The sequence below is a fragment of the Physeter macrocephalus genome, chromosome 6 (genome assembly GCF_002837175.3).
Source record: "Physeter macrocephalus isolate SW-GA chromosome 6, ASM283717v5, whole genome shotgun sequence".
In the NCBI taxonomy this organism is placed as follows: domain Eukaryota; kingdom Metazoa; phylum Chordata; class Mammalia; order Artiodactyla; family Physeteridae; genus Physeter; species Physeter macrocephalus.
The window spans coordinates 11,816,918-11,840,760 of record NC_041219.1 but is presented as its reverse complement, the minus strand read 5'-3'; the positions used below and the strand labels follow the sequence as shown (position 1 = coordinate 11,840,760).

General features: G+C 38.1%; 1 protein-coding gene across 1 annotated transcript in view; it reads left to right on the top strand.

Annotated features, from left to right (window-relative positions):
- Positions 1-708: 708 nt before the first annotated feature.
- OSBPL8 (oxysterol binding protein like 8) overlaps positions 709-23,843 on the top strand; it is a 178,766-nt gene continuing 155,631 nt past the window's right edge. Inside the window, exon 1 of the mRNA XM_024122783.3 lies at positions 709-958. The gene's annotated coding sequence lies outside the window, so the exon portion shown is untranslated. The remainder of the gene's footprint in view (positions 959-23,843) is intronic.

The window sequence follows — 23,843 nt, the reverse complement described above, 5'->3', positions numbered from 1 at the left end:
GGAATCAAAATAAAATTTCTAGGCTATTTGCATCCCAGCGTGAAGGAAATGCACCATCCTCTCCTCAAAAATAAAAAGCTCTCATGAAGAAACCAGTACTTTAAAGGCCACAATTAACGTGCTACTAGAAATAGGAACAAGTAGTTACTGCTTTCCAAGCCAGACACCACGATGCCTTCTGCTTTTCTTTGTTTGACTAAAACTTTAGTCAAGCCCCGGGCTGGGGAGGCGGGGGCCCCTGAGCCCTACCCGGGAGCTCTCCGGTGCAGCCTCCTCAGATGAGGCAGGGCCCTGCACGACCGGTCCGAAGACCTCGCCTCAACAGGCGCGGGGCGGGCAGCAGTAGGTTCGCCTCCCGAGACCGCCCCAGGGGGTGCAGAGGCGGTTCGGCGGCGATCAGACTCAGCCGGAACCAGGTGTTGACAGTTGCTTCAGCCCGGCTGTCTCCGGCCAGGCAGAGGAGGGCTCTCCAAGGCCGCCTCGGCGCGTCGTCACGTGACGGGAAGGGGGTGCGACCGGAGCCCGCTAGTAGGGGCGGGCCCGGGGCGGGGCAGGAGGCGGGGCCTCGAATGTGAAGGATCTCGGAGGCTCTGGATGCCCAAAGAGGTGGCGGCTCGGCCGATGACAGCATTAGGCCGCGACGCGGTCCCGGCCTGGCGGTGGTGGTAGCGGCAGCGGCATTAGCTTTCGCCGGGGAGGTAGCCGCCGCCGGTATCCCGCAGACGGAGGGAAAGTGGGGCCCGCCCTGGCTGGTAGACCGCAGGGCCGGAGTTCCCGCCCTCCTAGCGGGCCGAACTGGCAGTGCCTCCGTGGCGGCCAGGCAGCGCTCTTGGTCTGGGCTCGCGCCCCAGTTGCCGCCGGCGACAGCGGCCGAGAGAAGTTGGGGTCCGATTGGACGCGTGCAGGGCCCCAGAGGAACCGGCCGCCTGCGCCCCGCCTCTCCGGGGGCTCCACACCGGTGAGTGTCGAGCCGGTCCCCGAGTGGGGGGCGGCGGGTTCGCACCCCTACGGGCGACTGCACCCCCTAACTCCCACGTTCTGAGCTGAGGCGGGCGGGCACTCAGGGCCCCCGCGCCGGGGAGTTTTTCTTTGGCTCCTTTGTCCCCTTTTGGAGTGGGAAATTCCAAAGGCTGGCGGGGATGGAGTGTTTTGGGGCCCACGGTAAGTGCGTCTGCAACCTTCCAAAGCCGCGGCAGGGGCAGGGGCCGGTACGAGCTTTTTGTTGGCCCTGGATGTGTGCCTCCTCCCGAAGTTTGACTGGGCGGACGGCGGGGTCTCGCCGGAAGCCCCGGCGCCCTGGAGAGCTGGCGCTTTGTCACTTGGTGCAGTTAAGGCGAGGCTCCCATTTTCCTGTGACAGCCCCAGAGGAGGCTGTGCCGCGCATCGCAGACCTCACCCGCCCTTGCAGAGCCGAGGGCCATGGTGGTGTTCCTCTAAACCTCAGTTCCTGTGGCCTTCTTGTAGCGTAGGAGGAAGGCGAAGCCTTAGCTGTACTTTTAAATGTAATGTTTGTTTCTGAGCCCCTTCTCAAGAATGGAATCAGGTTCCAAGGAGCTTCACAAAGAGCGTGCGTTTGGTTCATTGAGGCATCCGCTCAAGACCGGCCGAGGCGAAGCAACAGTATATGCAGATTTTCCATTCACAAAAGTCATTTAACACCCTTCTTTATGAGAGACATGTGCGGTTGGGGAACATACTTAATTTCATTTTATCTAAATCCTGCCTGAAATAATAGGTAACTTGGGCTCCTACTTAAACAGATGGGGAAATTTACCCAACTGATGATATACGGATGTTTACTTTAAATAATTTAATGAAGTTTTTGCCTTTCTGATGCTGGAAGACGTAAATGACTTCTAAGTAGTATAAGAATGCGCTGTGTATGGTAGGGTTATTCGTTTTTAATTAACTTCCCCTGAAAGTTAGCCTCAAATTAGTGATACTTTAGGTCTTTTCAAATAATCATTTAAAAGGTGTTTTGTTTGTTTGTTGTTTTTTTGTTTTTTGTTTTTTTAGTCCCTCCGTTAGGATTCCAAGAATTGTGGAGGAACATGGGTGGAATGCTTGTTAGGTTTCCTCCTTCTGTCCCATCAAGTGTCATCTAAACTTGATCATGCTGAGAGACTAGGATCAATTTCTGTGCTTGCTAGACAGAACCTGTTTTGAAGTGAAATTATTAAGATCATGCCAGTTTTATGAAACAGGTTGGGGAAGGAAGACCAAAGGCATGCAATTTGTCCTCTGTTAAAAGTGCAGAGAATTTCAAATATTTGTTACCCCTTTTTTGATAGTAACTATGTATAGAATGACTACAATATGCCTGTTTAAAGTAATGGGAAAGGGAATAGATGAAACATAAGAACTACCTTTTAGGTCTTTAATTATGGAGCTTAAGTTGTTGTGGTCAAATTCCATCTGAACCATTTGAGCTACAATACATTGTACACAGGTGCTTAGAAGTGCCTGTTTAATTAAAAATGGTCATGGTTTATTTCTTTTTCATTGAATCGTAATATTTGTTGTAGCTGTGATCTATGAAAAGGTGCTGCTACATTTTTTTTCAGTTAGAATATTATTACATTTTAGAGGCAATCAAATATGTTTCTTATAAAACATTTATGGCACCTATAAATTTGGCAATATCTAGTCTTTAGGTTTCTTTTGAATTGAAAAGCCTTAAAATATACTTTGGAGTAAGTACACATACTGTTTGTAATGAAATTATGTTTTAGTTTTGATTTAAGAAAAAAGTGGTAAAATTAACAAAATTTGCATTATAAAAAGATCTTTCTTTTTAAAGGACTAATTGCATAATTTAACTAGTGAGAGCCCTTAGTACATTTAAACTTGGTTTATAAATAATCCTTCAAGAGCATGTTGCTTGAATTGAAGCATGAATGACAAAATAAAGAATCGATACTTAGGGCTTCCCTGGTGGCGCAGTGGTTGAGAATCCGCCTGCCCATGCAGGGGACACGCGTTCGTGCCCCAGTCCGGGAAGATCCCACATGCCGCGGAGCGGCTGGGCCCGTGAGCCATGGCCGCTGAGCCTGCGTGTCCCGAGCCAGCGCTCCGCAACGGGAGAGGCCACAACAAGTAAGAGGCCCGCATACTGAAGAAAAAAAAAAAAAAGAATGGATGCTTAGATGTAGTTTTCTAATATTATTTTGGAAAATCCTTATCCTAATAATACTTGAAGTTTTATATTTTAATATCTATATTATCCAAAGCTGAACATATTTATAGCGATGATTTTGGAACATTGGGGGATTTAAAAGTAGAAGACATAGGTCCTATCTTATTCTTATGAATATGACCTACAAATAATACATAAATACAACTTGAATTAAAAAGTCTGTACATACTTCATTAATGAAGGTGCCTGCGTGCAAGGAGATTGAAGTATAGTTTCCTTGTGGTTGGGACACAGGAAGAGATGTCTGGACTAATGTGTGAAGATTTCATGTCAATATTTTCTTTCAGGAAGTCCCTGAAAGATTTTAGATCTTCCTTCCACCTTGGTCCCCACCCTCTCTTATATCCTCTCAAAGGCATGAAGTTGAAGGTCTCATTTGGAACACATGATAGCAGGGATTTTTCCTCCCTGAAAAATGTTACCAAGTTTGCAAGGAGAGAGCTTTCTTCAGAGACCTTGTAGGAACGGAGTTCTTGTCCTGAAATATCAAATTCTTCTACCCTATGTTATTCTTACTTTTATTAAAATTGGAAACAATGTAAGCTCTCCATGATAGCAAGGACCATTGACTTTCCAAATGCTTAATAGTCATTGAATGAAAAAATGTAGTTCCAGATGTACTACTGGAGAACAAAGAGGAGTATGTGATAATGTAGTTCAAATTAGATACAAGCAGTAAGGTGACAAAGAAATGATGTTGGCTTGGCAGGAGGGAAGCAGGTCATTTAATCTGGGGAACTTTCTTGGAGGAGGTGATTCTTCATTTAAGTCGTCTGAAAGCTGTATATCTGATGATAAGCAGGTGTTCTAAGAGGGATAGACAGCATAAACCAAACCATTTAAATTGGACTGGGTAGTCATGTCAGATTAAACACAGTGAGTCTTTTTTGGTAACATTATGAAGAATTTTTCTTCTTCCCTCATAACTGTTACCTCTCCCAGGTAAAAAGATTGGCACACTTTATAAGAGCTAAAATTTAGAGTACTTGAGTTTTGGAAGAGACAATGGTACAGTGAAAGCAAGAGCATTGATCTGGGGGTTAGAAAATTTGAATTGGATTTCTGATTGCATTTTATACAAGCAGGTATCCTTAGGCAAATCACTGGGCCTTAGTTTTCTCATTTGTAAAAGGAGGATAATACTTATCCCACAAGGTTGTTGGGGGAATGAGATTACATAATGTATATGAAAGTGCATATTTCAATATTAACACATAGGAGAAATCAACAAACATCAAATTATTTAAAAACATTTCTTTGTCTTTAGATCTTTAAAAAATATTTTGGTGTATTTATCACGAACTCTAATATCTACTTGACCTTTGCATTGATCTATGGTGTTAACCTTTAAATTTATCAGTGTCAAAATTCTAGATGCTTAGTTTTCTTTCAATCAGGCATAATGCTTTCTGATATAAATGAGGCTTAATTGTGTTACTTCTTAAGGTTATAAACTGCAAGGAATGCTAGATACCTCGAATTTGTAAAGCTTTAAGGGAGATGTGTTACTGAAAAATCTGAGCCTTTAGGCTTTGTTCTCTACAGAATTTGCTTTTGAAGAAATTGGCCTTGCCTATCATGCAATCTGTGTATTTATTGTTGTGAAAAAACAGAGCATTTTCCTGCTATTAAGGAAAAAAGTTACCAAAAATATCCTTTATATGTTTTTAGTGGTCTGAGTGACTGTAAACCATGAGGAATCTCTATCTGCTGTGCTTTACGTTAGAATTCAATATTTTGTGAGCAGGCTAATAGACTTCTGCATCAACATATCTAAGCTTTTTGCTCCAGTAGCTGTTTGTTCTTTTATGAATCTCAAAATTTCGTTATACTTTGTGAACTCTTTGCAGTGTTTAAATCCATGGAGCAGGCTGTCCTTTGTGTAATATTTGGAAGGGAATTGTACTATAAAAAGACTAAAAAAGAGTATTGAATCTTCAAACGATAAGCTAGTTACCCGCCACCTTCCATATTCACAAAGGCCTGAAAAAAAAAGAGGAAATGTTTTTTGAGCTTCAAGACTCTTTTCAGATAAAAAGGAGAAACTGTTTGATTCAGGGTTGTTAAAAACATGATAGATTCAGAGGGAGATTGATAGCTCCTGACGGTGTCTTAGTAGGAGTGGTTGGTCATAATAATAATAATAGCTTATATGTGTTAACTGCTAACTATGTATCAGATACTTGACCTATGTACTTGACAATGACCCCCCCAAATCAGACTATTTTCTTGTCCTTTTTTAAACCTCAAGCACTGAGAGATTAAGTAGTAGGCCGCAGAGCCAGGATTTGAACTAAACCTGAGTCACGGGGAGGCTAAGCAGCAGGTGGTGGAGCTTACCAAAAGGATTTGAATTTGAGGTTTAACCTGACCTTTGACATCAGAACCTGTCCTTTTAACTGTCACATTATAATGCCTTGTATAGTTTATTTGCAGTTGCCCCTTGTGACAGGTCTTGACCTTTATGATCTTTCTCAGTCTATTTTGACTTTATGATTTGATGAAAATACAGTTTGTAATAAGATGGCCTCAGTTTTTTTCATTTCATGTGTTTTGACTGACATCCTATGTTTTACTTGGAGTAAAGCAAATAATTCTTTATTGTTCATTCAGTTGCCATTTTCTCACTAGGAAATTCCAGACTAAACTGGAACTATAAGGACATATAGTACAGTAGATACAGTATTTTAAGGTGACTTGTTAAAATTTTTAAAATTCATGCTTTTTTTTTAAAGAGTAAAACTGATGCACAGAATTGGTATGGATGATTTTTATGAGTGATATTTGAGGGACACAAATCTGTATAATTAAAATCTATCCTTTTGAAATGTCCACCATTAAAGTAAATTGTTTTTTGGCTGCCAGATGCCACTATTAGCAGGAGTAGTTTATCAGATTGTGTAGCTTCTTACAAAGAAGGCTCAGGCCCCTGTGAAAATTACGAAGTCTGTTTAAGTACTTTTTTTTCCCCAAAATTAAAAAAAAATTTTAATTAAATTAATTAATTTAATTTGGCTGCGTCGGATCTTAGTTATGGCGCATGGGCTTCTCTCTAGTTGTGGCACGCAGTCTCCAGAGTGCACCGGCTCAGTAGTTGCGGCGCAGGGGCTTAGTTGCCCCGAGACATGTGGGATTTTAGTTCCCCGACCAGGGATCGAACCTGCGTCCCCTGCATTGGAAGGCAGATTCTTAACCACTGGACCACCAGGGAAGTCCTGTGTAAGTACTTTTTGATGGGGTTAGAGTATGGTAGATTTGGGGAGACAGCAGTTCAGTCTAAGTAACACTATTATTGGGTAAGAATAATGAGGTGGGATTCTTTGGACATGAAGGCACAGGTACATTGTTCAAGTAGAGAGTAGGGTGAGGGACTTCTGAAGACAAGTTTTGCTTACTGTATAATTTTGCCTTTTGTTTTGACTATAATAACATTTAAGATCAGCGATCCAGAGGTAAAGAAAAACAGTGCTGTGTATCATAGTGGGGAGTTTGTAATAGTTCCCTAGGCTCTTTCGCAAGATGTGGATGCTTTATAAATACTCACTGATGATCAGGGAAGGACTCTCGTACTACCTATTATTTTAGAAATCTAGGGAGGCAGACTAGCACAGGCTCTGGAGCCAGGCTGCTTACGTTCAGAACCTGCACAGCCACTTAACTAGCTTATTGCCCTGTACTGGCCCTGTGCTGACATGAGATGGCTTCAGGGGAAGAATATGGTGTATTTAGGCAAAGTGAGGCCCAGAGATGCACCCTGTGATTTTCCTGTTCTTATGTGGTATGAAAGAGATCTGGAAGTTCTCACATAATCCTAGTGAAGGAAATAGAAGTTAACAGAGTGAGAGCTAGCAAGCCTGTCACGAGGGTACCAGGTTATAGGGAAGAACCAGGTTATAGACGTTGTGGAGAGGGCGGCTGTGGCAGATTCAGCTCAATGCCCACCAGAATTTGTTCTCTCTCTTGCCTTAGTTCAGTTAACACTGGGAGGTGGCTGCCAGGCAGGAACACATTTCTCAGTCATTTTCTCCTCTATCCCCATCCTCCTTCCCTGCATCTAGGTGGGACCAGAAGACTGCTTTTCACCAGGGGAATGTGAATGGAAGTGATGCACTGTCCCTTCTGAACTGAGGTGGGAGAAAAGCGGCTGTGTTTCTCCACCTTCTCTTTTCCAATCCAAGGGCCAGATGCAGAGGCTGGGCCTCTTCAGGTGTGATAAGATTGGGAAGATCTCAAGTCCCTCAGATTTCCATGTGGAAGAAAGCTGTGCAGCAAACAGGAGTGCTCACGACGGATTGTATAATTTTAAGGAGACATTTTAGTTGTGTGCAGTTACTGATGTTTATTTGTTAAGCAGCTAGTATGGCCTTAACCCAAGCATGGGCTGCTTAGAAGAGGTAGTTGAGGCCCTAAGAATATCCATACCAACAGGAGCTGAGGGGCCAGGTTAGGAGGTCACTGGACGCTGCTGCAGCATCCTCATCAGTATATGCCATTACGACTCTATCAAACCTCAGGGACCCGTGAGGACCCAGAGGGCAGTCCATGGGTCCACATTCAGACCATCCGTAACATCCCCTGTGCCCGTGAAAGCGTTCCTCTACATCCAGATACCATGATAAGAATAAGGAACAGAGAAACTATAAACGTTTTTCTGTAAAAGTCTGAGGAGTCCCCATAAAGCAGGGTTTCTCCAACTTGGCTTTATTGACATTTTGGCCTGGATAACTCTTCGTTGTGGTGAGGGCTGTCCCATGTATTGTAGACTGTAGAGCAGCATCCCTGTCCTCTACCCATTAGATGCCAGTAGCACCTCCACTAAAGTACAACCAAATATGTCTCTAGACATAGCCAAATGTCCCCCCGGGGGCAAATCACCCCCAGCAGAGAACCGCTGCCTTAAAAATGGAGTTAACCTGAAAGAAATTATTTTAAACTGAAAGAAACTTACCTTTAATTAATGGACTTTTTCTCCCCTTAGGAGATGGGTGGAGTTCATGGGGGAGGTAGGTTTACAAATGTGCAACAAAGGAAGCTATGCCGCTTTTATAAAACATACTAGTTTCTATTGAATGTCGATCTACACTTTTGCTAATTTATCAGTTTAGACATTGTCTGGATTTTCTGCTTTTTCTTTCTTCTTTCCTTTTCTTTCTAGACTGGTAGCTATACTTCTTGCCTAAATAAACACATTTCCCCCATCCCCCCCCAACCCCAGCTGTCACATCCATATGTCCATTACTAAATGACAAAACCCAAGGTATAGTTTTGATACTATGACTATGTAAATATCATTTAATCCTAGGCCAGGTAGTATGCTCAGATTATGACTTCTTTTCTACAGATCCTATTAAGCGGCCCTTGGGCCACTTGAAGAAAAATACCTTGATACCATCAAGGTCCAGTGTATTTTATTTTATTTTATCAGTTGCTCAAAATCTAGCCATTGAATTAAAAACAATGGACATGACTTCCTATTTTCTTGGTGTTTCTAATTGCCCCCTTTTCTGGTATTGTATGCCTTTATCATAGTCTCCACCAACTCTTCATCATACTACCTGTTGTATTGTGTCCCCTATTTATCTGGCGTAATTGTAATTCTGCTTCAGTTTGGACTAGTTACCTTTTAGGTCTCTTTCTGGAACTTCCTTTCACTGTCCTCTTGAATTGGGTTCATTCTATTATAGATCTTCCTTTTTTACTAAATTTACTTGATCTTTTTTTGGAGTACAACTTCCAAAAAAAGTGTGTTTGAGAGGCAAGTTTTCTGAATTATTCTATGTATAAACATATCTTCATTCTGTTCTCATATTTGACTGATAGTTTGGGCACAATATTGTAGGTTGCAAATAATTTTCCTTTGGAACTCTGAAAGCATTGCTTGGTTGTCTTCCAGTGCCAGGGATGCTGATTCGAAATCAGGTGTCATCTAATTCACTACCCTTTTAAGGTGATTCGTTCTTTATTCTGTCTGAAAACTTTTAGGATCATCTCTGTTTTATCTTTCTGCTGCAAACTCATAATGAGCTGTACATGTTGTTTTGTTTTGTTTTGGTTATATTTGTTTTAGGCACTCAGTTGCCCTTATTATTTGAATCAGATTCTTCAGCTCTAAGAAATTCTCTCTTGTCTTTGATATTTTCTTCCCTTCGTTTTCTTGCTTGCTTGTTTGTTCTTCAGTAGGCAGATGTTCTCTGACTTGGACTGGTCCTCATCTCATTTTACTTTCATATTTTGTGATTCACTTTGCTCTGTGTTCAGGGGATTTTTGTCCCTAGTTTTTTGGCTGATTTGTTGGGGGAGGGTAATCCGTGAATTTTCGTGCTCCCTTTTTCTGCCATTCTTTTCTTGTTTTATGTTCACTTTGCTCTGTGTTCAGGGGATTTTTGTCCCTAGTTTTTTGGCTGATTTGTTGGGGGTAATCCGTGAATTTTCTTGTTCTCTTTTTCTGCCATTCTTTTCTTGTTTTATGTTGTAGTACTCTCTTTAGTCTCAGAAAATGCAAAGTAGATTTTTAAAAGACATTTCGTGTTTCCTCAATTATTTCCTTTTCCCGTCTGGCCAGCTTTTATGTTTGTTTTTGTAATCTTTTTTTTTTTTTTCCCCCCATACTTAGTTTTCCTCATATGCCTGGATTGGTTGTCTCTTCATGTTTCAGAAAGAAGGACCGGCTTCCTGGTCTGGATGTTCCCCTCCCACCCTGTTCCTTGGACTGTTTTCCCTATAGGTGTTTTTTTTTTTTTTGAGTAGGAATTTTGGACACATCACTTTAGGGCAGAACAGTATAGGGTGGGGCCTATATATTGACAAGCATTTTAGGGTAAGAGGGAGGGGAGCCAGCTTCCAGGCTGTGGGCCTTCTAAATGCCAGATAAGAAGGGTTTATTACTCTGTGCCAGCATCCCCTAGACAGTTATTCACTTTCTTTAGAGAAAAGCTGACTGTGATTTTGCCAGGGAGTAAATGTCAGTTGTTTATTTAGGTGCTGCTTGGAGATGGGGGATGGAAAGTGTAGTCCCTTATACAGTCAGTCAGGTAATATATAATTCTCCTATTTTTAGCCCCACTATTTATTCTCACCCTTTGCTGAACTGTTTACTTTGCAATCATGCTTCTCTGGGGGTTCTGTCATATGTATTGGTTCCCAACCTTTTGCGTCACTCTTAAAGGGTATGATGAGGCTGTGGCTCTCTTTACTTGTGATATCAATCAATTTCACATCTACTTTCATCTTTCAGAAATTTATGGACTTCTCTCTCTACTCTGTCCCCACTTTTTGTGTGTGTGTCTTATTTTTAATTTAATTTTTTATTTTATTATAATTAAAAATTTTAAATTTTTATTTATTATATAAAGGTTACTTTCCATTTACAGTTATTACAAAATATTGGCTGTATTCCCCGTGTTGTACAGTACATCCTTGAGCCTATCTTACACCCAATAGTTTGTACCTCCCATTCCCCCACCCCTATGTTACCCCATCCCCACTTTTAATTTCTTTGCTCTTATGGTTTTATTTTTTTTCTGTATGAATTGTTTTTGTTTCAATGGGAGATCTGAAGTAACTGGAGGGAAAATTTATATTCAGTCCATCAACTTTTATTGGAGATCTTTCCTACTTTTTTTTGGTTAATGCAATGATCATAAAAATTATGATCATGATACTGTGTTGAAATACAGTGATATTTCTTCACTATTGATTTGTATAGGTGTTTTGTATCTTTATGCCAGTTGGTCCTAAAATTTGTATGCTTTTGAATTCTTGTTTGCTTCTTAGTTTTTCTGTTTCCTCTTCTGTTGCCACCTGCCCCAACTTGTACATGTCATTATGATTCTCTTGCCATTTCTAGTTTGTTCCTTGGAAACTGAATGAGACCATTTAGAATTGTGCATAAAATAGTGACTTTTCTCCAGAGAATGGCATGTCAGCTGTAAGCCCATGACTCTTGTGACATCTTGATTATTCATTACTTATTTTCTGTTTCTCAACTGTGTCCAGGCAGGTGAGGTGTTATTCTTTTTCATTTACTTCTCTGCCTTAATCGTGATATCTGCTTTGGTTCCTTAGTTATTGATCTTTTTCTCTATAACTTTTCTGTCTCTTCTACCTAATTATCTTTGGTACTTTAAATGTTGAGCTTAGATTGCCTAGCTGGTTCATGAAGGCCGTAATTTTCATCTCCTCCTTTCATTTTATACTCAAAAGAATTTCCCAGCACTGTTCTAAATTTTTTATACCTTATTCTCTTTTATTTCCCAGTCTCCTTTCCTGAATCTTTAGGAAAATTGATTGATTATAATTTATCCTGGGCAAATAAATTTAAATTCATCTGTTTACTTCCTTCTCTTCCATGATATTGCTGCATTTCTCATTAATCTTGTTCAGGCCTTCTCTCATGAGACTTTGTAGTTCTTTCTTCTACAGCTATGGTTTTGACTGCTGGAAAGTGTGTCTTTTATGATTGGATTTATAATTCTCTTGCAATTAGAAGTTTATGTAATCCAGATTTTTTAAATGCTGACTATTTTGAAGTTGAGATCCTGTCAGAAGGGCTGTGATTTGGAAGGCTTAAACCCCTAGATTTGGCCTGATTATGTAAGATGCTGTGGAACCTACATAGTACATGCTTATTTGAAATTTAAAGTAGCTTAGAAAAAACTGGCTCTTGTGTAGTTTCTTTATTTGCCCACTGTAGGGGAAGTCAAAGTTGTAAATATTCCCTAACGTTGATGTCTATTTACTGATTATTTTGTGAACTTTCTCTTATTCTGAGGTTTGATTAGATCATGGTTATATGTCTTTTGCTTTACCTTTTTCATGTATTCTAAGCATTTTTCCTTTTAGATACCTGTCATAATTACTATCCTTTTTGTCTGCCTCATTACGGTATCCTTTATTACTTCTCTTAGGTTTATAGTTTTGGTACTTTTTCTCACTTTTCCTGAACTTTTAAAATAGAACCTTCAGCATTATATGGGTAGTACTGTGACTGTTTTTCAAAGGTTTGATTACTTGGGAAATTATGGTTTTTATGTCTTTATTTTCCCAGGAATTTATGATTAGAGTGTAGAAATTAAAAAAAATAATACTCTGTCATTACTGAGGAAAAATTCCTCTGTGAAAACAGAGACTCATTTAAGAGGTTGATTGCTTAACATGTTTAGTGTTTTAACTAGCAAGGTCTTATTTGGTTATTTTGGGGCTTCTTCTTAATTTACAGTAGTAGTAATTAGCCTCTTCAAACTTATAAGTTGAAATTAGCCAGTGATACATTTTGTGGCTATGAGACAAATAACGATTTTAATTAAATTCAGCAAATATATGCTTTTTTTTGGATTCTCCAAGAATTTTTTCATTGTCACCATATTGATCAGTTTTCTTTTAGGAACCGTCTTTGAATATGAGTTATTTCCATAGTTTCTCATTTTTGGTAGTCATTTTTAATTGAAGTATTAAAAATTGTGTTGGTTCTCAAAGATCCTTTTTGAATTGGCATGTGGAAGTGTAATTATGTGTCTTGGTTACTTACATGATAAATTAAAGATGATCAGGACTTTGGTTGTGGTAATTTATACCGTGGATTCAAAACTCAGAAGCATCTAGGCCAGAATTAGGCACTCAGACACTCATTTTTCTTTCATGCCCAAGATAAAAAGCCATCCTTAGCTGTATCAAAATATGAAGAAATTGCTTTTGGGATTGAATAAGAAAATCGGTAATAAAATTCCTTGAGATTATCTTGAATTAACTTTAGATCTTGTATTTCAAGCTTTGATCCTTGATAAAGAACCATCACCTTAAGTATGGGTATGAATTTACTTGTAGGAAACTGGGGTAAGTCTCTTGGTTGATTATAACCAGTTACCATAATTAATGAGAAACACATTCACTTTTTTCTAGTATCTTGATTTAAAACTAGGTTCATATTTTACTTAGAAAAGAACCTTTTAAGAAAATAGTGAAAATTTATGCAGAATGAGGTAGTTTTAGCTGTAATTTAAAATATCTAAGTTTAAAAACAAAGACTTAAAATCCAAGGGAGACATTTAATATATAGGACTAAATTATTATTATTATTTTTGTGTGTGTGTGTGTGTGTGTGGTACGTGGGCCTCTCACTGTTGTGGCCTCTCCCGTTGCGGAGCACAGGCTCCGGACACGCAGGCTCAGTGGCCATGGCTCACGGGCCCAGCCGCTCCGCGGCATGTGGGATCTTCCCAGACAGGGGCACGAACTTGTGTCCCCTCCATCGGCAGGTGGACTCTCAACCACTGTGCCACCAGGGAAGCCCTAGGATTAAATTATTAATACTTGATTGCCAGGGAAATATTTCCAAATACTGTCCTTAAGAGGCCTTGATTTATTACTGTCTCAGAAACCCTCTTTGAGACCCTATGTCACAGGCTTGTGCAACCTAGCATTACAAACACCAGGTGATTTAGTAAACAGATGCACTGGGAAAATAAGAAGCCCGCCAGAAGTATTGTCTTTCCTGCTAAATAACTTTGTGACCTTGGCAAACCACTTAGTCTCTGTGGGTCTTAGTAAAATGGAGAGTTGGAACAGATAGCCTGTTAGGTTCTTTTGAGGATTCCTTGATGATGCTAGGGGGTAGAATTACAATCAGATGATATATTATGTAATATAGTCCTTATAATAGCTCTGAAATAGATGGTATTATTCTCATTTTACAGATAGAATTATTGATGTTGTACAGACTCCGTGTTCAAGTAACATGCTCAGTCATGTAGGTACTAAGGGGCCAAGCAAGAAGTTGAACCTTGGCCTATGTCATTCTGTAGCCATGTTCTTTTTGGTATATAGTACCACCTTTCCAAGCCATGTTGTTAGAGTAGACCACCAGATTTTAGTGTTAGAATTTGTTCCGTTTCTTAATCTGTATTTCATAGTAAATTTGCTTTTGCATTATATCATTTGTTATTCAGGAAAAACCAGAAGTCAGGGATCAGGCCTGTCTGTGAGTTGTGCCCAAAGTAGAAATGTGTGACCAGCTTTTAAATAAGATATTAAAACTTATATGTCTAAGAGATGATTGATGTGTTCAAAGTTATCTTGAATTTATTTCAGTAATGTCACTGTTTTTCAGAAACACTTTTGAAACTATTTCGGCATTTCTTTAGTGCCTTCAGCCTCATTCTTTTACTTATATTCTGTGGTGTTGAATAACATCTCTTGAGAATGTATTTGATATTTGGAAAAAGTGGGAAGTGATTCTGAACAGGGTCTCATACATAAAATTAGGGATCAGAATGAGAAATGTCATTTTTCGTTAAAAATAATCAGTGACCAAAAGGATGAAACCTATTATTCTTGTCATTTATATGGTAGCTAAGAAAGTGATTAGAGGAGAGGAGTTCGAGAATTGTTTTGTATGATGGCAAGTTGAAATGGTCTCTAAAAATGACTACTCTGAATGGAGATAACCTTTATTTGGATGTAAATTCTGCTATATTAGTTAAAGTTACATCTTAAGATAGTTACACTTGTTCTCTGTTTGCGACTTAGGCCAGGGCTATGCTGATTTAGCATACACTTCAGAGAAAGAGTTGGTGAATGAATTATACATGGCAGATATTCTTTCCATTTAAAGGAGATCAGAGTCTATATAACAAAAAAAAACAGAGAATCTATATAACATTTGTTTGCATAATAATTTAATTTTCAGTTATATTCATATTTATTATATAATTTGTGGTTATCCGTATTTAGGTTTAATTCCAGGCAGCTACCCCATCCCGTTTCGTAGCATGAACTAAAACCACTTCTGTTGCTAAGCGTGAGTGTACTCTCTGATGCGGGTTTACACGTAAAATAACTTTTCTGCAAAAATTATACTAGGGTGCATTATAAACATTTATATTACTGAATGGTTTTGTATATCAGTGCTGTACTCTACTGTTACAGATACTAAGCAATAATATACCTATATATCTTGTTGCGGAAGAACTTGTGATAGGAAGATTTCATGTTATCTTTTGAAGGCATTATTTTTCTTAATTTAAACTCCTAGATGGTAGAGTTTAATGAAGCTTCCTCATTTGTGAGTATTAAAGGATACTAAAAAATGCCTCTAGTCCCTTTTTAATAATACTTTTCCTTTTGAGGTTTCAGAATAATTTAATGTTACAAGACCTTTAATTCAACAGATATTTGAGGGTAAGTCACTATGCAGGGGCGGAAAATTTAGTGGGAACTAGATAGACATGTGATTTCTTTGAGTTTGTGTGTGTGGGAAGGGTGGGGAACGGACAGTAAACTACTAATTGCACAATTCACTGTGTAATCACCATTGTGGACAGTGCTAAGAGGAGGAAATAGAGGGTGATAGAAGATTTTGCTGACCCTAGTGGGTGGGGAGGGGAGCCAAGGAAGGTGACTTAAGCTGAGGGAAAAAAGAAGAATATTTCTGGCAGAACATCTTGTTTAAATATCCTGGAACAGCAAGGAACTTGGCTTTTGCTAGGAATTGATTGATAGAGTCCCCTGTGACTGGAGTGTTAAAAAAAAAAAAAAAAGTGATAACAACGTGGCGCAGTAGGCAAGGACCAGGTCATGCGAGGCTTGATAGACCTTGTTAAGGATTTTGATTTTTGTCTTAAGGCGCCTTGGAAACCATTAGAATATTTTAAACAAAGGATCATGAAATGATCAAGTTTAGAATGATCACTCTGGGTGCTGTGTAAGAATGGTTTGGAGGGAACCAGGTAGATGCTGGGAGACTCATTAGGTCGTGTTGAAATTAAGGTACCTATGGGTTATCCAAGGGAGATTCCTGCAGGCCTGTGGGTCTCAAAGTGTGTCACCTGGGAGCTTATTAGAAATGCAGATTCTTGGGTTCTACTGAGACATATTAAACCAGAAGCTTTGGGGGTGGAGCTTAGAAATCTCTTTTTGAACAAGCCTTCCAGGTGATTCTGATGCTTCCTAAAGTTTTTGAACCTCTGCTGCAGGTCATTAGATATGTGGTTTTGGTGTAGGAGAAAGTTCTATGTTGGTAATATGAATAGGGAATAACTGCATGAAGATGGTAGTTGAAAATGAGAGGAGGAGAAGAGGCTCTAGTAGAATGATGAAACCTTGAGAGACTTTACTGTCCAAGTCCTGTACAGAGTGAGGTGAGCTAGTGAAAGAATCAGAAAAGGATTGCTTAGAGGAACTAGAAAATCAGGAGCGTCTTTGCATAATGGCATTGGCAAAGGAAGCATTAAACTTGGCAATGAAGGGTCTTTGTGTGAATAACTGTAGTGGGAATACAGAGGTAGGCACCAGATTTCAACGGGTTGAGAAGGAAGTAGAGAGAGGAGTGAAGAAAATACAATTTACTCATTTAAGACATCCCTTACTCCTTGGACAGATATTTAAAATTCCAAAATATGGGAGAAGTAAACTAAATAACCTTGATGGGCAGCTAGCCAGCATAAGATTCTATTGAGAACTGTATGATAAACTCTCATTGTTTGGACTTATTGATTTTGAAACTCATAATCTACATAGAGGACTGAGCTCAAGTTTATCATTGTCTTTACCACTTGGCAAGGAATGCTGTAGTATAATAATAAACTTATGGCAGGGATGTTTAGCCTACCAAGAATGCTGTTGTTTTTTTTTTTTTTTTAACATGATTGAAACCACTTTAGCAGTATGCATTTATATGAAAATAATTTTTAAATTATACATACTCTTATTCATTACAAAAGTATTAATTCATTTTCTATTACTATTATGTATTTAAAGGAAACTTTTTTAATTAAATATTTTTTAAAAATTGAAGTATAGTTGATTTACAATGTTGTGTTAGTTTCAGGTGTATAAAGGAAAATTCTTTAAATGCATTTTATAATTCAAATTCCAACTTTTAATTTCTTTAATTACCCCAACTTGTTAGAATTATTTTAACGTGTTAATGTTATGCTATTCTTAAGGAAGACCACATTTAATGTGAAGCCAAATTAAGATAATTTCAAGGTCAACCCCAATTACAAAGTAATGTCTTTCAAGTTGTGTGTGTGTGTGTGTGTGTGTGTGTGTGTGTGTGTGTGCGCGCGTGTGCGTACACACAAGGGAGGGGAGGGTGAGGGGGAGACAAGCCATTTTGAGATGCATTTTCTCAGTGAAAAATTTTTGTTTAAATTTTTTAAAAAGCAAAAACATGATTATTCCATCAACATATGCTGTCTGTAAAATTCAACAGTACAGAAACTCATAAAGTTAGTTTCTATTGCCACTAGACCCCGCTTTATGTCCCAGATAGTCCACATATTACCAATTTGGTATTATTCTTCCAGACGTTATTCCCTTCTCCCTCCCCCCGCCCACCCTCTCTCCTCTCTCTCTCTCTCTCTCTCTCTCTCTGTGTGTGTGTGTGTGTGTATATATACACATATGTACGTGTATGTATAATTTTTTGAAAAATAGAACTGGGATTATAATGTAATGCTGTTTTGCAGTTTTTTCGCCAGTCAATACATATTACTTCTAAAAGTCTGACTCCTAGTAATTCCTCCCATTGAATTTATATTTTGTTCTTTGAACATTGAACTGAGACATAAAGAGACTTGGGTTCTGGTCTCTTTTTGCTCCATGATCTTGGGCAAGTCACTTAATCCCTCTGTGTTTAGTTTCTTCATCTGTAAAATTTAGAGATAGTGAGTTATTGATTTGAAGATTTCTAATAGCTCTAAAGTTTATTTAGGAATGCTAGGATTTCAAAGGGCAGACATTTCCTGGAATTTTATATAGGAAGTGATTATCTTAACCCACCTGTGAATACTTAAAGGGTTAAGTTCTTGCCAAATTAAAAACACAATAGTGGGGGGAAAAAGCATGTTAGAAACAAGATTCACAAAGATGATTTCCTGTCATTTACTCGTGTTCTTAGTAGGCATACCTGCTGCTTTTAGGATAAGCACTGACCCCTAAAAAAAAAAAAAGAAGAGCTTTCTTAGAGAGCTGATTAAATTTTTGACTGCAAATTCACACCACTTTTTTTGCGGGGTGTGGGATATGGGTGGGTCTGTTGGGTCTTTGTTTGGTTTTACCCATGGATTGTTCATGGGAGATAAGACAACTGGGACTGCTCAGCATTCTTTAAGGAATTGTGTCATCTTCTCAAATCAGTGGCTTAGAAAAGCCAGGGCACTAGGGATAGGAGCCATTGGTATGAGGCCAGGAGCTGTGCTTTCTGTTCTTTAGCTTTCTACTTTGCAATTATTTGCCAAGTAAAATTTTCACAAAAAACTTGAGAAGGCAAAGCAATCTTAGTTTGAAGACTCTCTGAGTGAAGGTGTTTGGCTTTTGAATTAGCATTGCTCTGTTCTTATTATTATTATGTTTATTAAAAGATGGTTTTTATTTTCCTGCTTTCAGTGTCTCAGGTTGCTGATTTTATTTCCTTTTCATTATCTTTTTAAAATCGTTTTCATCTTTTATCCATAGTGTTCTTTGTCCATTAAACTTTTAGGGCCTCTTTTCTTATTCCTAATCTTTAGCTTGTATTTTTCTAATATTTTCTTGTCACCTTTATAGATTTTGAATTTCTCTGCCCTTTTCATTTGATTTTTGTGCTTAAACTCTTTTAAAAAGTTTAGCTATATTTTTCCAAATAGGATTTTATTAAGGTAGAGACACAAATAAGTATAAAGAAGAATAATTGAGAAAATGAATGACTCCAACAGTGGCTTGCCCAGGGAGAGCTTTAGTTTATTTTTATTGATACATGTTTTCTTTTTTCTATATACCTGGCTGCTGGGTGGTATGGTTCTAATGTGGATAGCCCCAAATATACTTCACACTCTAAGCAAGAGATTCAGGATAACTTTTTTCCCCTCCACTTATCCAATAGTAGCTCTTAGGGCTTCTCATAAGAGACTTTCTTATTCCTTTAAATTTTGAACCACTTCCTCGTAGGTTTAATCTGAGTAATGCAGATGCACCATGGGCAAATTTCCCACCCCTAAATAAAATAAGTTTATTTACAGTGATAAAGCCTTTGAACTATACTTAAAAGGACTGCTCTCATGTTTCCTGTCATCCCTTTAATTATGTTGAAGGTGTTTGATTTTAAAAGTTTCACATGAAATTGAACTATTTGTAGTGAAGTGGATGGACCTAGAGTCTGTCATACAAAGTGAAGTAAGTCAGAAAGAGAAAAACAAATGCTGTATACTAACACATATATAGAATCTAAAAAAGAAATGGTTCTGAAGAACCTAGGGGCAGGACAGGAATAAAGATGCAGATGTAGAGAATGGACTTGAGGACACGGGGAGGGGAAGGGTAAGCTGATGAAGTGAGAGAGTAGCATTGACATATATACACTAGGGAGGGAGATGCAAGAGGGAGGGGATATGGGGATATATGTATACGTATAGCTGATTCACTTTGTTATACAGCAGAAACTAACACAACATTGTAAAGCAATTATACTCTAATAAAGATGTTTAAAAAAATAAAAATAAAAATAAAAAGTTTCACAAGCCTCATTTTAAAAACAATAAACAATCTTTAACAGTGTCAGCCTCCCAGAATCTGCTTTTCAATAATAAACACAAACAAAAAAAACTAAAAATAGAACGACCATATGGCCCAGCAATCCCACTACTGGGTATATACCCAATAAATAAATAAATAAATAAATAAACACAAACAAACAAAAAACAGTGGTGGATTTTAACTAATATTTTATTGCTAATCTTATTGTAAAAACTTTGTTTTCTAATTTATGTTTCTTTAAAATAGGAACTTCCTTTTTTAGTGTACATATAGGAAATGCTTTGAAAAGTATTTTATAGTATAAAATACTTTTATCATGAAAAGTAACTTTTAAGGAAAAAAAGCATTTGTGATTCTGAATTATATAACATACCAATAATTTTTTTATGTCTTCATCGATACTTCAGCTGTTACTTTGATGTATAACATATGGGCTCAAGAAAGCAAAGGTAGATAAGGTCATTCTTTATTCTCTATATGTTCTACTCTGGGCCAAGGCCTCTAACTGGATATTTCTCTGATGTAAGTGGAGCAGATAAAACCTTGTTTGTTAGCTGACTGTCACTATATAACATCCTTTCTCAGTAAGAGACTTCAGTTGATTCAATCCTGTAGCTTTGTTGTTCTCACCATAGCTACATTGCTGCTACTTGGTTTAAAGGTCAACATTGTTGCCCTTTAATATTACATTCTCATTGTGCCTCTCATTCTCATTCAGCATTTCTGAACGTTTCTCTCATCCTGGCAACTAAATTAGCTCAAATTATTACTATTTTGGCTGTGTCTTTCCAGATACAAAGCACTGAAAAAACACTTTAATATATATAAAATATAGAAAGGAATTATTCTGCCACATATGTAAAATCTTAATAAATATTTTAGTTTAAATGCCATAAGAATGCAAACCCTGCATTCTTTTGTTAAACACTTTAAAATGTATACATGTAAAAATACTTCAAAATTATAAATACCCAAGAATCTTAATCTTGGTCACATTAGGCCTCTTAAAATATAATTATAGCATTCTCATACCTTTTAAGTAGTATGCCGTGAGATAATTCTTATAGTTGATAGTTTTTTGGGGAGATTTGTTTGTATTGTTTAACAAAATAACAGTCACAGAATTCAGAGTCTGGAAAATGTGAAGGCTTTCATAATTTCAGGAGCACAATGACAGCTACACAGCAAGTCCATATGTTGCTTAGCTATAATTATATTTTAATAATTACTTTTTCTTTGGAGGAAGAACTATGGCTAACCTCCAAGAGAATGAAGCTGATGACTGTAAGTATTCATATTTTCTCAACTGAAAGAACTTTGTCTTTTTTATCCTATTTTAAATAGTTGAATATATTTATTTTGTATCATAGCATCAAGTGGATTAAGTTTCTATTCTGGGTCCTACTGTACAATTTAAATGAATATTTGCATCAGATGGGAAGATTACCCTGGTTTTTTTGTTACTCCCATATATGGACTTGCTGCCACAGGCATGCTAATTTTGCCGTCTCCTACACTCGACTTGCTCCTTTCCGCCTCCATTCTTTTGCACATTACCATTCCCTCCACCTGCATCCTTTCATCCACTTCCTTTTCTGCTTTGAAAACTGGCATCTAAAATTATTTCATCTAGAGACTCTTTATACCATGTAACTATCACTTATTTTCTTGGTTTCACCTTAACACTTAACATGGGTAGATATAGATTCAACTATTCTGAGCTGTGTTTCTGTGATGTACCAGGTATAGTGTTATCTATCTCATTTAATTTTCATAGCTATCCTGTGAGTTATTCCCATTTTACAGGTGAAATTAAATAAATTCCCTGTTATATTCCTAGTTTTAGCTATGCCATAATTTGAACTTTTCTTGTGATTTTTAAAAATATAGCTTTTTACAATGTCATTCTGCCTTTCTTTTTGTAGTCTTTCCTTTCCTGCTCTCTACAATTTAACTCACCAACAGTGCTTAAATTTTTTAAAAATTCAGGTATAATTTACATAGAATAAAATACACCCATTTAAAGAATACAGTCTGCATTTTGACAAATGTATACACCCATGTAACAACCACATTTTCATCAGTCCCCCAAATCCCTTCTGCCCTCTCCCATTAAGGTCTCTTATTCCCCACTCTCCCCCAGGCAATAACTCATCTGGGTTCTGTCCACTATAGATTTTTTGTTTGTTCTAGAATTTCACATAAATGGAATCATAGAATATATACTCTTGTCTGACTTCTTTGGCTCAGCATGTCTTTAAAATTGTTTCTTTTTATTGCTAGATTGTGTTCAGTTGTATAGAATGGAATATACCACAGTTTTGTTTAACCATTCACCTGTTGATAGACAATTTGACCTGTTTCTAGATTTTGGCTATTAAAAATAAGGCTGCTATGAAAAATCCATGTGTAGGTCTTTGAGTGGACATATTTCCATTTTTCCTCTGTAACTGTCTAGGAGTTGCTGTACCATTTTGCATTCCCACCAAAAATATATGAGCGTTCCAGTTGCCCTCCATCCTCATCAACACTTATATTGTCAGTTTAAAATTTTTTAGCCATTCTAGTTATTGTGTCGTAGTGTCTCATAGTATTTCATTTGTATTTCACTGGTGACCAGTGGTATTGAACACCTTTTCATAGGTTTATTGGTCATTGTATCTTTTTTTGGTAAATTAAAAATTTTTTTTCTTTTTTTTTAAGAGATTTATTTATTTTATTATTTATTTTTGGCTGTGTTGGGTCTTCGTTGCTGCATGCGGGCTTTCTTTAGTTGCGGTGAGCGGGGGCTCCTCTTCATTGCGGTGCGCGGGCTTCTCATTGCGGTGGCTTCTCTTGTTGCGGAACACGGACTCTAGGCACACGGGCTTCAGTAGTTGTGGCATGTGGGCTTCAGTAGTTGTGGCATGCGGGCTCTAGAGCGCAGGCTCAGTAGTTGTGGTGCACGGGCTTAGTTGCTCTGCGGCATGTGGGATCTTCCCGGACCAGGGCTCGAACCCGTGTCCCCTGCATTGGCAGGCGGATTCTTAACCACTGTGCCACCAGGGAAGCCCTAAAATTTTTTGTGTATTTAAAAATTGGTGTTTTCTTCTTCTTACTGACTTTTAAGACTTTTTTATATAGTCAGGATCTTAGTTCTTTGTCAGTTATATGTATTGTGCATAGTTTTTCCCAGTCTGTGCCTTGCCTTTTCATTTTCTTAACTGTTTTTGGAGAGGGGAAGGTTTTAATTTTTATGAAGTTCAGCATATCAATTTTTTCTTTCATGGTTTGTGCTTTAGGTCTCCTAAGAAATTTTTGCCTACCCCAAAGTTGTGAAGATTTTCTCTTGTGTTTTATTCTAGAAGTTTTATAGCGTTGGTTTCTATATTTAAGTCTGTGTTTCATTTTGAGTTAATTTTGTGTTTAATGTAAGAGCCAAGGTTTTTTCCTTTTACTTAATATCTGGTTTTTATTGAAAATATTTTTTATTTTTCCATTGGATTTTCTCAGCACCTTTGTTGAAAAGTAATTGAACATGTACATGTGATCCATTTCTGGACTTCTTATTCTGTTCCATTGATATATATGTGGTATTCCAATATCATACTCTTTTACTTTATTTTTATAATTTTTAGAGGTAATATAAATCCCCCAACCCAACATCATTTTGAAAATAAAAAAAATATCTTTGCCTAGTTTTTTTTTTTTTTTTTTTTTTTTTGGCTGCATTGAGTCTTTGTTACTGCGCGTGGTCTTTCTCTAGTTGTGGCGAGCCGGGGCTACTCTTCATTGGGGGGCACGGGCTTCTTATTGCGGTGACTTCTCTTGTTGTGAAGCACGGGCTCCAGGTGCACGGGCTTCGGTAATTGTGGCTCACGGGCTCTAGAGCGTAGGCTCAGTAGTTGTGGTGCATGGGGTTAGTTGCTCCTCAGCATGTGGGATCTTCCCAGACCAGGGATCAAACCCATGTCCCCCGCTCTGGCAGGCGGATTCTTTTTTTTTCTTTTTAATCTTCACTTTTATTATTTATTTATTTTTAACATCTTTATTGGAGTATAATTGCTTTACAATGGTGTGTTAGTTTCTGCTTTATAACAGAGTGAATCAGCTATACATATACATATATCCCCATATCTCCTCCCTTTTGTGTCTCCTT